We start from the raw sequence: 16,555 nt of genomic DNA, 5'->3' as shown, positions 1-16,555 counted from the left end.
GGGACGGAGAACATCTTCTTGACCAAAAGGGGGATGTGAAAGGAAATGAAATAAGCTTCAGTGGCAGAGAGATTCCAAAAGGAGCCGAGAGGTCATTCTGGTGGGCACTCTTACGCACACTTTAGACAACCCTTTTTAGGTTCTAAAGAATTGGGGTAGCTGGTGGTGGATACCTGAAACTATCAAACTACAACCCAGAACCCATGAATCTCGAAGACAGTTGTATAAAAATGTAGCTTATGAGGGGTGACAGTGGGATTGGGAAAGCCATAAGGACCACACTCCACTTTGTCTAGTTTATGGATGGATGAGTAGAAAAATAGGGGAAGGAAACAAACAGACAAAGGTACCCAGTGTTCTTTTTTACTTCAATTGCTCTTTTTCACTCTAATTATTATTCTTGTTATTTGTGTGTGTGTGCTAATGAAGGTGTCAGGGATTGATTTAGGTGATGAATGTACATCTATGTAATGGTACTGTAAACAATCGAAAGTACGATTTGTTTTGTATGACTGCGTGGTATGTGAATATATCTCAATAAAATGAAGATTAAAAAAAAAAAAAAAAAAAGTCCAGCTGTATCTGAGGAGCTGTGCTCTCTGATGCCCAGCCATCCCTGATACACTCCGGGGCCTCGGGGGGCAGGTGCCTGAAAGGAAGGCTTCCTAGAGGAAATACAAATGAGGAGAGATGGGTGGCCCCCCTGCGGGGCAGGTGAATCTTAAAATCATTTGATCTGTAAATTTACTTTTCACATGATTTAATATGAGCCTAACTTCAGAAAAAGAGATGTCAAGGTAAAATTTTCTATTTTTCTAATACTTCATCATTTCTCTAATAGCCTTTGAGCTGATCAATAGCTTAAACAAGTGTTTTGTTTTATCGGCACGTTTTCTTTTTTTCCTCCAGTCACATTTGCTCTGGGCTATTTCTGCTGCTTCCTGCCGTCTTCTAGCCCCTGGCCCAGCAGGCCTCTTGAAAGGAAGGCAGCGAGCACAGCTCATCCTCAGCTCGCGGTTGTTTCACGTTCAGGCTCTCAGGCCATCCATCTAATACTGCTGGGTTTTTTAATTTCCAATGTTGGGGGAGAAATAAATAACCAAAATAGGGAAATGTATTTTAAGGTCTGTTAAGCCCCACCATTTATTTTATTTTATTTTTGAATTCTGAATGCGGAAGGCAGGGAATCGATTTCCTTCTCCCAGGTCTACTGGACTCCAGTGGCAGGGAAATGGGACATTGCATCACTGTGCAGTTACATCAGGGCTGTTGAACCCCACAAGCCCTACAGGGGTCTCCGTTGGCTGTGGGGCCCAAGTACAGGAAGGGTGACACTAGATAGGGCTTAGGGTCGAGGTCCCTGGTGAGGGTCACACCCACAGGGGTGGGCGGCTGGCCAAGCCGAGCTCCAGGCTGACACCCAACAGCCCCCAGCCCACCACAGAGCATCTTCTCTAGGCCCAGACCATTTCTGGTGCATGAGACCTCCATGGGAGTTAAGGTAATTGCAGAATATCTCAAAATGCTCCTTCAAGACACCCCACAGTCATCAGTGGATTCCCAAAGGAGCCTGATGTCTTCTTAGATGAATTTCCTCAGAAATCTAGAAAAGAGCCAACCAATTACAGTCACCCAGAGAATGTAATAAATGCAGATTCTTGGGCTCTACTCCAGCCCTCCTGCCTGACATCACTGGGTGGGGCCAGGGGATCTGTATTTTCAAACACTCACCTTGGTGACTTGGCAGCACATTGAAACTTCAGAGTTATTGGCCATAAGATGTATTTGACAATGTTTACCAGAATTCATCCTGAGCCCTTGCAGAGAGTTTTCCTCAGTAGCTGTGACCACCAGTGGCCCAATATAGCTTGCATTTTAGAAAGATGAGTTAGAGAATGAGTTAGAAATGATGCGATGGGGGAGGCAGACACAGAGGAGACAGAAGGCCTGGGAGAACGTCCCTCGGAGTTCAGGTGAGCAGGTCAGATCCCATTAACGCTGGAGACATAGCCAGGGCACCTGTGGGCCAGCCCGGCCTCCAGAGCACTCTCCCCACACACAGTTCTGGCCTCTGCCCCAGATGCCCGCAGCCTCCACCCCTGCCTCCCGCCTCCTGCCTCCTGCCTCCCCGCGGCTGTCAGCAGGGCCTCCTCTCACACTCTGCTCCGCTGCACACGGGGCATGAATATTTAAAGACCTCTGCCTAGCCCAGCCACAGACGAGAGAGAGAGTTATTTTCTTTTTGTACCCCGCTCCCTCTAACCCCTTCCCCAAAGCTCTTCTCTGCAGGAAATTGGGGAGATATTTACAATATATTCTGATTTTATTTAATTTTCACTTTGCTGAGCTGCAGTTCAAATAATTAGAGCTGCCATCAGGGAGGGGGGCTTGCGGTGGCTTTCACGTGTTCGTTTGCTGTCAGGCCTGCCGGCGTCCGCTTTGGCTTTGAGACACTCAGGGATGTGTCTGGCATGGCAGCTGCTGGTAATAAAGGGGACAGGAGAGTGGCAAGGGCCCATCTCCCGCCCTCCCTCTGTCTGAATGTTTCAACAAGCCCTGTGTGGTTTGAAATTCTGTGTTATTTGAATAGCCTGCCTGTGACTAGAATAATTTAAACAAGACAGACATGGCCCAGAAAATAGTGGGCTTCCCTCATTTTCTTTCCCCTTCCCAAACATGGAAGCATTTTTCCTTCTACCTACTGCAGGAATGAAAGGGCCCCGGGAAGTGGAGTGTGACCTACCCAATTTTGTAGCAATACCCAGGCAGGCCAGCTCCCCGTGACTGCTGGTTTCCTTACCTTGTGGAGCTGCAGCTGCCTCTCCCCAATCCCAGCACACACGCGTGCACGCGCGCACACACACACACACGCACACGCACACGCGCGCGTGCGCACATGCAGGGATCCTGGAATGCAGCCAGGACCTTGCTGCCACTGACGTCAGCACTGGTGATAAAGAGCTGACTTTGATTAGCAGTTGGGGCTGCTGAGCCTTGGGACAGAAGGCAGCCCGGCTGGACACCTCCATGTCTGCAAGGCTCTTCTCTCTGCGCCTTTAAAGCTGGCAAATGTGGCCCTGAGACACGTGGAGGAGGAGCCGGCATCTGGACTCGCCCTCCGCACCCCTGACAAGGAGGCCCCCTGCGGTGGGCCAGACCCCAAGGCTAGAGGCTGAGGAACCCTTCCATGAGTTAGCTCTTTGTTCCCTTGGTGATCATTTCTGGAAACAGGGCTCATCCTTTCCCAGGGATTTGGCTGGTGGGGATTTCTCTAGCATCTCAGTGTGACTCAGAAGCAAAAATAAGTAAGAGCCCTGGCTGTGCTGATGGGGCTGATTCAAGCTTGCCCTCTCTTCCTCCCAGTTAGCAGACAAATAAGACATTGAACATGGGAAAAAGTTCTGACAACTGTATTTTAAAACTTACTAAATCCAATGGCAAAATCTCCCATGGAAAGACAAGAAAAGGACGATGACAGTAACAGTTATTATAAATGTCTTAAGGTAGAGCAGAAAAAACAAAAGCAGGTGGTCTCTTCCTTTCTCAGCCCCCACCAAACCTCACCAAGGTGGGAGCCAAAAGACGTGGACCAGGATGTCCAATTCAGCTCACATCTACTGTGCAGATCCTCGTTGTCGGGGCTTCCAGGACTGTGTTCCGGTTGGGGTGCAGGCAGGGTTGCCAAGGAAACAGAAGCAGCCCATCTTGCAGGGGAGGAAAGACATTTACACAAAGATCCATGGCCGGTTGATACAACATTAAGATCAAACTTAGACCCCCGTGGCCCTCAGCCTCATGTCTTCCTGTGAGGGGGCATGTGAGGCTTTCCCACATGAGCCCCGATGGCGACAGCAGCCCCAGGACCAGCCCCTGTCTCAGGCTTGGACTGTGGACTGGCCTCGCTCTCCTCTAACTCTGGAGGCAGAAAGGAAATGCTGCCCCATTTTGTAAGAACCTCCTTATCCAGTTAGGCTCTCCTCAGGTGGGAACCAGTCACTGGCCCTAATTCCTGAGCAACCAGAGAGACACGGCTGCTCCCCTGTGGGGCTTTTGGTCCTGCTGCAACTCAAATGTTACTCATTCCTCATGTGTGCCCTTGTCTTAGCCCCATGTGGGCTCATTTATTTTAGCAAATCAGGAAGGAGAAGCTATTCCAAGAGGCCTCATGATTTTGACCCTAATAAGGTTGTCATTGCCTGGGTCCATTCTACCCTCTGCAGAGAAGAACATGTGTCCATTTGGGGAAAAGGAAAATCCCCCCTCCCTGCTCACCCGTTCTCCTGCCCAGGACCAGCCTCTGCCCTCCTGCGGCCAGGAGATACTGCACAAACACTTTGTAGTTAGGAACCAGTGCCAAGGCTGAGGGTCTCCATCACCTCTATCTCCCTTCCCGCCAAGCCTGCACTCCTTTGGACAGGTATTTTGGGAACCAAGACACCCATCACACAGCACTCCCAGGGATATCCAATCCTGTTCTCGTGTGATGCTTGACTCGGCTGTACATCATCCCCTGCAGGGACAGAGAGCTCCCTGCCTCAGTAGGACATCCAGCTCACCTTCGGATGGCTCCCAGTTTTGGGCTTGCCTATATGGAGCATTGAGCCAGCTGGGTGCACCAGGGATTGTTCTCCACTCTCTGTTCTCTGCACCCCTCCTTTTCCACCTCTGGGGACTTTCCAGGAACAAAGGCAAAGACTCCAAGATAGACACTTCTGTCATGATAGAAGGATGTAAAGCAGGAAGCACAGTGTCCCCTGGCTCCCATGGGGATCCTAAAGCCAGCTGGGGCAGCTTGTTGACTCCAGGGAGCTGCCTCCCTCCTGCCCAGGGCCCTGCCCTGGTCCAACAGCCATGACATCTACTGTGTCCAGAGGAATTCAGCTGGCTGTGTGGGGCCAAGACCAAAGGGCCGTCATTGAGGCAGCGTGGGGTAGTGGGAAGAGCAGGGACTTGGAATCCCGTAGACCTTGGTGGGATCCCACCACTCTTTAGCTGGGCAAATGGGCAAACCATCTCACTCCTCTCAGCTTCCACATCCTCTCCCCAAAGAAACAAGTGAGATGGGTGTCAACAGTTCACAGCCTGCTTCCAAGCACATGGTAGATGCTCATTGCATGGGTCATTGGTTTCTGCTACTCTGCTGCTGTTACTAGTATAATCTGACTTTTATGATGATTCTAAGTTCAAAGGCTGTGGCCTGCCCTGTCCAGGGAGCCTAAGTCTGGAGAATCTGACCTCTGCTCTGCCCTGGGTGGCCATAGCAGGGATGGGGGAGCTACCCAGCTCGGTGACTGGGGTTCAAGGAAGCTAACGTGCTACCTGCAGCCGATGGGGCCTGCCACCCCATTCCACCATCCCCACTGTGCCAGGGCCAGGGAGCACTTTCTTCCGATCTGGCAAAAGTTCCTTTGCCTCCACTGCCCTCCCCTTCCTTCCCCCCATTCCCAGCAGATATCTAAAAAAAAAAAAAAGATATCCCCTTGCCTTTGCATAGGCTCAACCTGTTTATAGAGAGGCTTTGCCCACCCAGCCCCGTCCCCACATGGGAGAGGTGCTGTCACCCTTTTACAGATGGGGAAACTAATGCCCAGGGAGGAAGACCTGTCACCCAGGACCATGCTGGGCAGGATGGTGTCCTTGGCAGCCAAGGCCCCCCCACTTTCCCCCGAGGAGAGATGCTGCACTTGGGGCAGCTGCCGTAAATGAGGCGACCGGCTCCCGAGGACAAGCAGCGTAGTGGGGAGCGAGCCAAGGCAGGGAGGTCACCTCCCCTTGGAGGGGGTCTGGCAGAGTGGCCCAGAACAGACTATCACAAGCCTGACTTTTCTCTTAAAACCTCTTTTTTAACTCAAAAATAAATGCCAATTCTGTATTTTCCTCCCTAACACACCTGTTCGTTTAAATACAAAAGCACAATTCCCGAGTGGTCGATGTCCCAGGGAGGTGTACCTGTGAGTCCTGGGGCTCTGGGTCCCCCCACCCCCCGACACCCGAGAGGCATATGTATCGCCTATTAGAGGCTCGGAGGAGGTGCTTCTGCCCCACGGCTTCTCCCCAAACCCATATGGGTCCCTGCCTTGTGTGAGCTCCCACAGTCCTCCCTGGTCCCGGTGAGACCCGGAGAGGGCACGTTTGGACAAGCATCTGCCCTGCCTGAGGCCGCTCAGACCGGCCTCGGCCAGGGCTGCCCCCTCTCTGCCCTGTAAATCTCCCTGACCCTAATGTTGCGTCTGAAACCACAGGGGTCCTTGCCTCTGGCAGCTGCTGACATGCCAGCAATGGAAACCTTCAACAGGGGTCCAGGGGTCCGAGCATGTCCTACTTTGCATGGCGGGGGGCAGGGGGAGGCCGGAAGTGGTTCTCGGAGGCATTTTCCAAATGGCTTTTTCCAAAGAATCTCTGATGAGTGAGAGATTTAGGAGCTCCACTTTCAGTTTCTAGAAACCACCATCCCATAAACTTATAATAGTTTCACTATTATAATGAACCCCATACCTCAAAGATTACAGAGCCTTTCCCCACCCCACATCCAGGCAGAGAAGAACCTCAGGAACCTGAGTCTCGGAAGGTAAAGAGCTTTCCCCAGGTTGCACAGCCAAGGAGTGCAGTGGCCAGGGTTCAAATCCTACTCACCTGACTCCAAAGGGCGTTCGTCAGTCATCCCAGGATGGACCATCCATGGGGGGTCATGCTCTGGGGGGAAAGGGTGGGCCACTGCAGTCAAGGCTGCCAGGTGGATGCGCAGAGGCAGCATGGAGCTTAGTTGGCTGGGGTGCGTGTGTAGACAGCTGGCAGGAGGGGTAAGGGGGACTCAGAGGGCCCTGGTCAGGAGTGAACCAGCAAGTATTGAGCGCAGCCCGTACCCCAGGCAGCCTGGCCTGCAAAGACAGACCGTGGGAATCTGGGGGTTTGTTCTTGACAGAAAAACTAAGAGAACTTATTTTTGGTATGAAAGGTTCTGGTCTCCAGGTTTCTTATGGATCACTCAGCTATGTGGCATTAAAATGGAAGCTGAAACTCTTAACTGGAATGCTCAAACATTCAATTCTTTGCATTCCTAGAGAAAGAAGCTTTCTATGAGTCTGGGGTCAGGGAAAAAGAACTTTAGTACCTGTAAAGCCAAAGAGAGGACTGTTTAGAATATCGATCCCCTTTCTAAGGCTGACACTGGGCTAAGCATTTCATGTGCATTATCTTATAATCAAAGCAAAATCATGAGGAGTTATTAGCCCCACTTACTGACAGTGAACCTGAGGCTTGGAGCTTACAGGACTTGCCCAAGGCCACCCTGCTGGTAAGCAGCAGAGCAGGATTCAAACCCGGGTGTGTCCCACTCCAAAGCCAAATCCACAAGCTCCATAAGTCCCCTGCATGTGACTTAGGTCACCTGGGTTTAAATCCCAGCTCCACCTCTCATGAGCCACATGATCTTGAAGATAAAAATACCTCAAGGTTGTACTTGCTACATGAGGTTGTAGTGAGGATCAGATGAAAATGTGAAAACTCTGTAAATCTCTAAAGTACTTTATCCATGGCAGCAGCGAACAGGATCCTTCCGCTTACTTTGCACAGGCACGACGAGGTCACTGCTGACATACATTCAGACATTGTGTGCTCCTAGTTCTCCTCTCAGTCAATTTGCTGCATGTGGGCAGGTGGGGGGCATCCTTTTCCGTGGAGCCCAGCATGAGCACCAGAAGGCCATGCCCAATAAACCTGCTTACCTAATTAATTAATTGTGTTGCACCCTCCCCACCACTGTAAGCATAATCCCGGTCCAGGATAAAAGCTAACAAGGATATTCCTCATTGATTCTCAAGGATCCAACCAATGAGGCCCTACCTGAGATTTCTGAGCCAAGTAATTCCTACTCCTTACCCAGAACCGGAGGGCGGCTGGAGCCCAGCGTTCTATCACCACTTACCGTTACTTGGTTGCCACTACCAGATTCATGCTAAGGACGAAAGTAATCAACAGCAATTGTAATTGTGGTCGGACATAATTTAATACCTTTGGGGCAGGCAGAGTTAATACCACTAACATTACATCATGAAGAATTACTGTCAAGTCTCAGGGGTGTGAATAAAGTCTTCCTTGGCACCTGGCACAAAGCTGTACACTGATCGTGGACCCTCATAGTCATTATAACACATCCGTGTGGCCCGTGCGCAGTGCGACACCTGTTGAAAGCACAGACTCACCCCAGCTGTCAGGGAATAAACACTCCCAGATGGTTCTGGGCCCTGCGGACACCCCTGTGCCCGGAGTCTGCTTTCTTTCCAGTGGCTCTCTGGGAGGGTCGAAGGAGTTTCGTTGGATAGAGTTGGTCCTGTACCCCGGCAGGAAAATTGCAAAGATGTTTCTCAGCATCATCCCCATCACACACAGAGAAACCAAGACACAGAGGAGACTGTATGCCCAAGATCACGCCATGATAATGTACCTTGGAAGAAAACATCATTTTTTTTTCCCTGTAAGACTGGGAAGATAAATTTCTAGGGAACCTGGAATAAGAAATTGTACTGAAATCTTTAATACAGGTCCTTCACACAGGCAGTGGTCCGATTATGTTTTTTGTGAACTCTGTCTCCAACACACTATTCTCTGAAATACAGGAAAATGAACTAACATTTATGAACTACATTTGTTAAGCTGGGCCCCACATCATCTTGTTTAAAGTCTCCCAGTAACTCTATAAGGAGCGTCCTGTTGGTCCCATTTTGCAGATGAAGAATCTGAGTCTCTGAGATATTATGTAATAAATAAGAACATAACCACTCTTTCCCATTCCCAAGCCCATGTTCTGTCCACAGAACCTCCCTTCTCTTGCCTCAGAAGCTCCCTCTTGTCTTCCGCTGGTCTCGCTCACAAAACCCACGGTTCAGGCACGAAACCTGCTTCCTCCTGAGTGGGTGAAAAGACGGCACTCTGCTTTCCTGCTTCTCAACAGTATTAGAATCCTCCCTTGCTGCCTTTTTTTTTTAATTCAATTTTAATTGAGATGTATTCACATACCATGCAATCATCCAAAGTGTACAGTCAGTTGTTCACAGTACCATCATATAGTTGTGCATTCATCACCTCAATCTATTTTTTGAACATTTTCCTTGTACCAGAAAAAGTGAATATAAGAATAAAAAATAAAAGTAAAGAAGAACACTCAAAACACCCCTTCTCCCACCCTATTTTTCATTTAATTTTTGTCCCCATTTTTCTACTCATCCATCCATACACTGGATAAAGGGAGTGCGATCCACAAGGCTTTCATAATCACACTGTCGCCTCTTGTAAGCTACATTGTTATACAATCGTCTTCAAGAATCAAGGCTACTGGGTTGCAGTTTGATAGTTTCAGGTATTTACTTCTAGGTATCCCAATGCATTAAAACCTAAAAAGGGTCATCTATATAGTGCATAAGAGTGCCCACCTGAGTGACTTCTCGACTCCATTTGGAATCTCTCAGCCACTGAAACTTTACTTTGTTTCATTTTGCATCCCACTTTTGATCAAGAAGATGTTCTCGATCCCACGATGCTGGGTCCAGATTCATCCCCGGGAGTCATATCCTGCATTGCCAGGGAGATTTATACTTCTGGGAGTCAGGTCCCACATAGCGGGGAGGGCAGTGAGATCACTTGATGAGGTGGCTTAGTTAGAGAGAGAGGGCCACATCTGAGCAACAAAGAGGCACTCAGGGGGAGACTCTAAGGCACAATTATAAGCAGGTTTAGCCTCTCCTTTGCAGTAACGAGCTTCATAGGGGCAAGTCCCAAGACATCACTGCCTTTTTTTAACATAGCATTTATTGTTTTCTCTGATTACAAAAGTACTAGAACATTAGGACAGTACAGTAAAGTACAAAGAAGAAAGCTGAAATTGCCCACTTTCCTACCTCCCCCCTCCCCCGAAAGATAATGTCTGTTACTTTGTTGGTACATTCCTTTTCCAGACAGATAGATGTGGAGTTGAGCATAGCCATAGATAAAGGGTTTATTCCAATTTGATGTTATGCCATAGAGGCATTTTGTGTTTTCAGTCTTCACTTAATGTTACATTTTTGTGTATCAAAATTCATCTTTATAAACATGCTTTGAGTAGCTGCAGACCCTAAATTTATTTTGTTTTTTCTTCTAGTCATCAAAAGTCATACATGTTCACTGTAGAAAATTTAGAAAAGAAAGAGAAATCCAAAGAAGAAAACAGTGTCTGTAACTCCATAACCTCACCACCCAGGGATTCATGGTTATTATTTTTACGTATTACCTTCAGGTTTTGTGGCTATGTTTTTTACAAAGGGGGCGGGTGGATTCCCTGGCTGGGAGTTACCAGCTTCAATGTGATGCCTGAGAAAGAAGGAAACAAGGGGTGGTGTTTTCAGGAAGGATCTAGTCTTTGAGGTCTCCTCCGTGACCAGGAATCCAGCATTCTTTAAGCCTCTGTAAATGCAAGGACTTGCCAGCACCACGTGTAATTTGCTTGTTATCGGAACTTTGCATCTGGCCTGCTTCTTGCTGGGGTGCGTTGATTTTTCATTAGGCTATTTATAGCCAGAGAGTTGGTGTTTATTTTTTCCAGGTGAATTAGAAGAATTGTTCAAAACCACTGAGTTTCGCAGTGAGTCATTACTCTCAGCTAATGTGTTTAGACCATTAATAAATTAGGGACCCCATTGAAATCTGGGAACTCTTCACATTATGAGTTCATGCCCAGAATCACATCCTTGTGGAATATTAGGTTGGGGGCAGGTGGAGTTTTAACCTCCATCCAGAGGTTGATGTTCCTGACAAGCCCAGGCCTGGTGACCTGTCTTTGCTGAAAGACCTCCCAGGGCAGATACCCAAGGAGCACCCTGCACTCACATCCCAGCAAGCACCTTACGTCTTTGTGCATTCTGCCCATTAAAAAGTATTTCTTCTTTGACGTGAAATACACACTAGAGCATCCATCCTTGGTTTGTCTCTGCTACTGGAATTCATATAGCTTTTTGGAAATTCAAAGAAAGATGGCACTTCTCCCTTATAACATTTCCTACATTTGGGGGTATTGTATGCAGAATGGACATTTTATGACACCATTGAATCTCTTTTATCCAGCTTCAGCTGAATTCCATGCTGAATTTCTTTTATGGGTTCAAGAATTTGTTCTGAAGCTGCCACAAGGTATGCGCAGCCAGCATGGGGCATATTCTGGACGTAAAATTGCAGTAATTACCTCTGGAGGAGGAAAGGGCCATGACGGAAATAATAGCGTTAGGTCTAGCCACAATGCCTGTTCCTGCTTTACATACAGAACTTTAATTAATAAAATGACAAACACTGGTAGCGCATAATTGGAAAGTCTATCAGGCCCCACTGAGAGGGGGGAGAAAAGGCCCTCGTGAAAGGGCCGGCTGGAGCCAGAAGATATAATTGCTGGCGACGTGCTCCCGGGGGTGTCTCTTTTCACTCGTCTCGTTTGCTGTCTGCATGTAAAAGAGTTTATTATAGCTGTCAATTATAACCTATATCTACTAGGATATGTCTAGAAGGATCAAAATTTTTATTGGTAAAGGCGCTAACAAGTGTTATTTCCTGTAAATATTATTTACGATTTGTAAAGGAGTTCCCATATTTGTATAAATACATTTGTAACATATATATATGTACACACATGTATATGACTTAATTGTCTGGCAGGGGCAAAGGCTGAGAATGGGTTTAAAAATCCATTGTCCCTCTAATCCCCCCAATATGAAGGCGTTTCTAGAACAAGATCTTGTTAAAATATAGATTCTGATTCAGTTAGTCTGGGATTGTGCCTGGGATCCTGCATTTCTGACAAGCTCCCGGGTGAGGCCAAGGCTGCTGGTCCTTGGGCTACACTTTGAACGAGGATCTAGAAAACCTTCATTCACAATACCTCTCAAGACATTAAAGTATCGCCATAATGTAGTATATGTTCACGGCACTCCAGGTTCAGTAGAAGGAGCATGGAGTCGAGTGTGGAAACCTGGGCTTCAGCATATGGGCTCAGTGGCCCCAGGTGGCTGACTTAACCTCTCTCAGTTTCCACATCTGAAAAATGGGAGTGATAATACCTACACGAATGTCGTGCATACAAAATACCACAGCAACTAGGCACGTGCCTAGCACAGCTTTCTTTCAATTAATGAATGATTTCATATCCTTTGGCCACCCAAGTAGAAATAGGACTTATTCAGATCAAGAGCATTTTTTTCCCACTCTGGACACAGGCCAGATCTACACATAATGATATTCCATGGGCTTTTTAACTTCGGACTGTATAAGGAAAAGGGAAGACTTTGAGAAGAACTTAAGTCTGCAGTATTCCCTGGGGAACACATACAGTGGCTCCATACACTTAGATGCAAGTAATTAATAAGGAATATTCACCAATAACTAACATCATTCTCCAGTTCTAATTAAGAAACTGGTGGGAACCTTACCCTGTACGTCCAAGGAATGGTCCCCATCTTGCTAACCTCACCCTCAACTCGCACATCTCCCCCTCGCAGGGTTGCCCCAGTTGGTCTGGGAGTGGGAGACGGCCTCTGCTGGGGTCTGCAGCTTTCTCCCTGTAGGAAAAACACTCTCTCTACAGATTGGTGATGGCAGGCATATTTTAAGCCATCTTTTTCATTATTAAGAATTGCCTCTTACTCAAAGTCCAGGACAAAAATGGACCCCTCACTGAGAGGGCCAGGCTATGTCCTGCACTAAGTAGTCTCATCTCCCCAGGGTTCTCAACCCGGGCTGCACTTTAGAATCACCTGGAGAGCTTTCAGAAACTCCTGATGCGCAGGCCCTACCCAAGACCAATTAAATCAGAATCTCTGGGGCAGTGCACAGGTGGTTGTGAAAGCTCCGCAGGTGATTCTGATTTGCAGTCAAAGTTGAAAACCATTGTTTGATCATTCCATTCACAATATCACATGGGCTCTACTTCTTCCTTATCTCACTCAATCTTTATAACCACCCTTTAAGGCAGGCAGAGAAAGCATGGCTATTTTTACAGATTTGTGGGTAAGAAATTAGAGGCTCAGAGAAGGCAAGCAGTTAACTTAAAGTCACACAGTTAACATACATTCACCTTGGAGCACAAACCTAGGTGTGTCTTTTACTCCAATAGTCAACAGGTGAGAAAACAACGATGGTTTGACCAGCCACTGGAGAGTGAATGTCAATGCAAAGGGCAGTTGCTTCCAGCGCATTCCAGAAAGGTAGCAGATGAGTCATAGAAGCCCAGGGATGGGCCCCAGTGGCTGTACTCTAACTCGGTGCTTCTGTGTAAATTCTGTTTCAGTATGTCTGGGGTTGGCCAGAAATTCTACATTTCTAATAACCCTCAGGTATCACTGATGCAACCAGTCCAAGGACCATACTTTAGTAGCAAAGCACTAACTGATTCCTAGAGGCAGAATTTGGAAGTCACTAGAAATATAACTACAGGTGAGAAGTCAGCCAAGTGAAAGACAGTAGATGCTGGACTGCTTGTGTCTTGAGTAGGAGTATCTATCTGGCTACTTCAACTTACCAAATACTCAGTGGGTTAAAAAAAAAGAATGGCCAAAAAAATACACATTTGCTAAGCACTCACTGGCTGCCATTTGTGATCTGACTCCAAACCTCTTGTGGCATGTATTTCTAGAACTAGACATTGCTGAAACTCAGTGCACTGTTTGGCTTCAATCATGACTATAAATATGTGTTTTCTGCTATACCATAGATGGCAATATCATAATATGAAGGAAGAGTCAATTTTTTAATTATCCTATTTATCCAAAAGTATGAACAATTAAGTTGCATCAGGTGGCTCCAACTTTTTCCCCTTTTGCTGTACTCAACACACTTGTAATCACTTGTTTAATTTCTGACTTCCTGACTAGATAATAAGCTCTATGAAGGCAAGAAAGATGTGCACAGTAGGTAGCACATATTAGGTACACACTAAATGTTTTTTGAATGGATGGGTGATCCTCTCCCTCAAGGACTGACACCAAGAGGGGTGCTGGTGGTCCTCCCTGGGAGGCTAAGGGTACCATAATTTGCACCATCCATTAGCTGCCAGCCCAGTCCTGTCTCCTCTCTCCTCTCTCCTCTCTCCTCTCTCTCTCCCAGGCTGGTTGGGAGAAAGATGGAGTGCAGGAATATGGAGAAAGTGCAGCAGTCAGGTGGCCCTTTCCCAGTGTGTACAGGACAGGGTTACGTCTCTCTGACATGCTCTTGCCACCAGCAGACTTAATTTCCCCAAGAGCAGCTGAGAACTGGGAAGTTTAGAATATGGCCATTTGGCTGAACAGTGTGTGGATCCTCTCCCTTTCCTGGCATCTGACTCCTAGAATGCAGGAAAGAAGTAGGGAGCTTCACAGGATGGAAAGTGGATTTACTGAGCCTGAAAGGAGAACCCAGAGAAGAGGGGAGCGTCTGCCTGTATATATATTTTCGTATTCATTCTGACATTGCTCGGCTCTGACCACATGTGCTCCCCCACAGGGCTACCAGGAGTACACGATGACGAAGACAGTCCCTTCCCAAAGGAACCTATGGTTCAAGGGAGTGGGAACAGAGTACACGTAGCAAAGTTATGTCCTGTGAGGCTCCCAACAGCCTCAGTTATGAGTTCAGAGGAGGAAGAGGGCATTTCTGAGAGGGATGAAAGTAAGAGATTTCCTAAAAGAAAATAGAGTTAATTTTTTAAGAGAGAGAAGGAAAGAGCAGTTAGAGGAAATAGAAGGATCAAAAGCACAGAAGCAGAAAAATGTGAGGCAGGTGCAAAGGTGGCATTTATTGAGTACTCATGTGTCAGCTGCTGGATGGAAACTCCTGCTCCCATTTCTTATCTGGTCGCCCTAAGATAGTGCAGACAGTTCTTCAGTCACTTCAAATAATGGAACACAGGCTTATTTAGTAACCAAAATGCCCACTCCAGTCAAAACTTCAGTCTTGCTTTAAAGTCAGGGCTTCTTTCCCGCTTGCACCCCCAGCCCGATTTGGGCCTATTGGAGATGGAGAGCCTGAAACCGGGGAAGGATATGGTCAATGACCTCTCTCTCTCCACACAGCCACTACTTCTCTTCTGTCATCTTGCTAACTGTGGTTTCTGACCCTTCAGGATTGTAAGCATAGGAGGGAAAAGAAGTAAAGAGAACAAGAAAGTTCTTACTTGCCTGGGATTGCTCTGGCCACCTGGCATTGGTACTCTCTGGATGTGAAAAGTGTTCCAGGCTTACCAGAGCTCTCTTGAGGCACTTGGTGGGTTCTTTGGAGTCTCCCCTTCTCTCCAATGGGGATTCTGCAGAGAATCTTTTACCTGCAGTTGCTCTGACTATGGCATATGTGTCTCTATTCCATGTGGTCACTTACTCGTTCTTCAGCCCTTGGGCATCTCAAGATACATGCAGTGTTGTTTTTTTACTGAGGTCTATTACCCCTTCAAACAGGTCTGTTGGATAAAGTTTAAATCGGCCCCCACAGTGTGCTCCCTTGAACATGGCTAACCTCTGTGTGCAGCACTCATGCATTTTTTGGCCCTGGAAAACTCTGGGAATGTAGGTCACCTAATGGTACCACTTCTCCTTGGCTCTGCCATCAGAGCAGCTACCCAGTCCCTTGTTCACACCTTAGATGTTCCAGGTAGAGCGTAGATACTAACCCGCTGTGTCCCCAAGCTGTAGGAAATAAGTATCAAGTGCTCAATGCGGTATCTTTAAAACCTTTCTTTCTTGACTTGGGACAAAGAGAGAATCACCTCCCCACTCTCCTTCTTAGCGGGACTGATGTGGAACTCATGGTACACCAAAGCATTTCCCAAAGCCTCCCTCTGAATAGCCAACCACCAACTTTTTTATGCCCAAGGTATGGGTAAGAGGGTTGAGAACTGTAGAATCAGTTTTCATCCATGTCTTTTGAAAGTGCTGCACCACAGGGCTCTAATAGCTCTTTTAAATGTCATATCTGCTATCTCAGTGCTTCAGCCAAAAATTTTGTTATATGATTTATTAGCTCATTTAATTTTCACTATAACCCTACAGTAATAGAATCATTCCTATCTTAGAGAATAGGAAACTGACTTCAAAAAGATTAAATGGCTTGGCCAAATAGCAAGAGTAGGTTCTTTACCCAGCTCTCTGATTCTAGAGCTCTAAGATCATTCTAGAGTAGAGAATACATGTGGCTTAGCATAAGTGCTCACTAAATATTCATTGAATGCATAAAAAGTTCATTTGCGTAGATTAAAGAGAACTATGAATGCCTGTTTTGCTTTTATTTAATAAGGAATGAGAAACCATTGAAGGTTGTTGAGCACTGAGTCACAGAAGGCAGGCAGTGATAGGCAGGAAAATGTGACAAAGAAATGCAAAATAATGTATAAGGGAGAAAGAGTAGAGGGGGAGGCATGATAGGAGTCTATGGAAATAGTTCAGAGAGCAACTTATAAAGGACGTAGTGGGTGTTACTTTGTTAGAATAATGCGAGTAGGAGCCAGGATGAAAGAGTTTAAAGAGAGAATGGGTGACAAGGAAATAGAGCAACTTTTGCTTGCCAGTTATCCAAG

At 47.0% G+C, this 16,555-nt stretch overlaps 1 protein-coding gene and 1 long non-coding RNA gene across 2 annotated transcripts in view; one reads left to right on the top strand and one right to left on the bottom strand.

Moving 5' to 3' along the window:
• ALK (ALK receptor tyrosine kinase) overlaps positions 1-16,555 on the top strand; it is a 725,024-nt gene that overhangs the window by 594,635 nt on the left and 113,834 nt on the right. The window lies entirely within an intron of this gene.
• Positions 1,135-2,826, bottom strand: LOC119516679. Its single transcript, XR_005213348.1, has 3 exons — positions 2,801-2,826; positions 1,732-1,867; positions 1,135-1,603 (listed from the first exon to the last, which is right to left on the bottom strand). It is a non-coding gene; the product is annotated as an uncharacterized LOC119516679 (long non-coding RNA).

Source organism: Choloepus didactylus, chromosome 20 (genome assembly GCF_015220235.1).
Source record: "Choloepus didactylus isolate mChoDid1 chromosome 20, mChoDid1.pri, whole genome shotgun sequence".
In the NCBI taxonomy this organism is placed as follows: Eukaryota; Metazoa; Chordata; class Mammalia; order Pilosa; family Megalonychidae; genus Choloepus; species Choloepus didactylus.
This window is presented reverse-complemented; position numbering and strand designations above follow the sequence as displayed.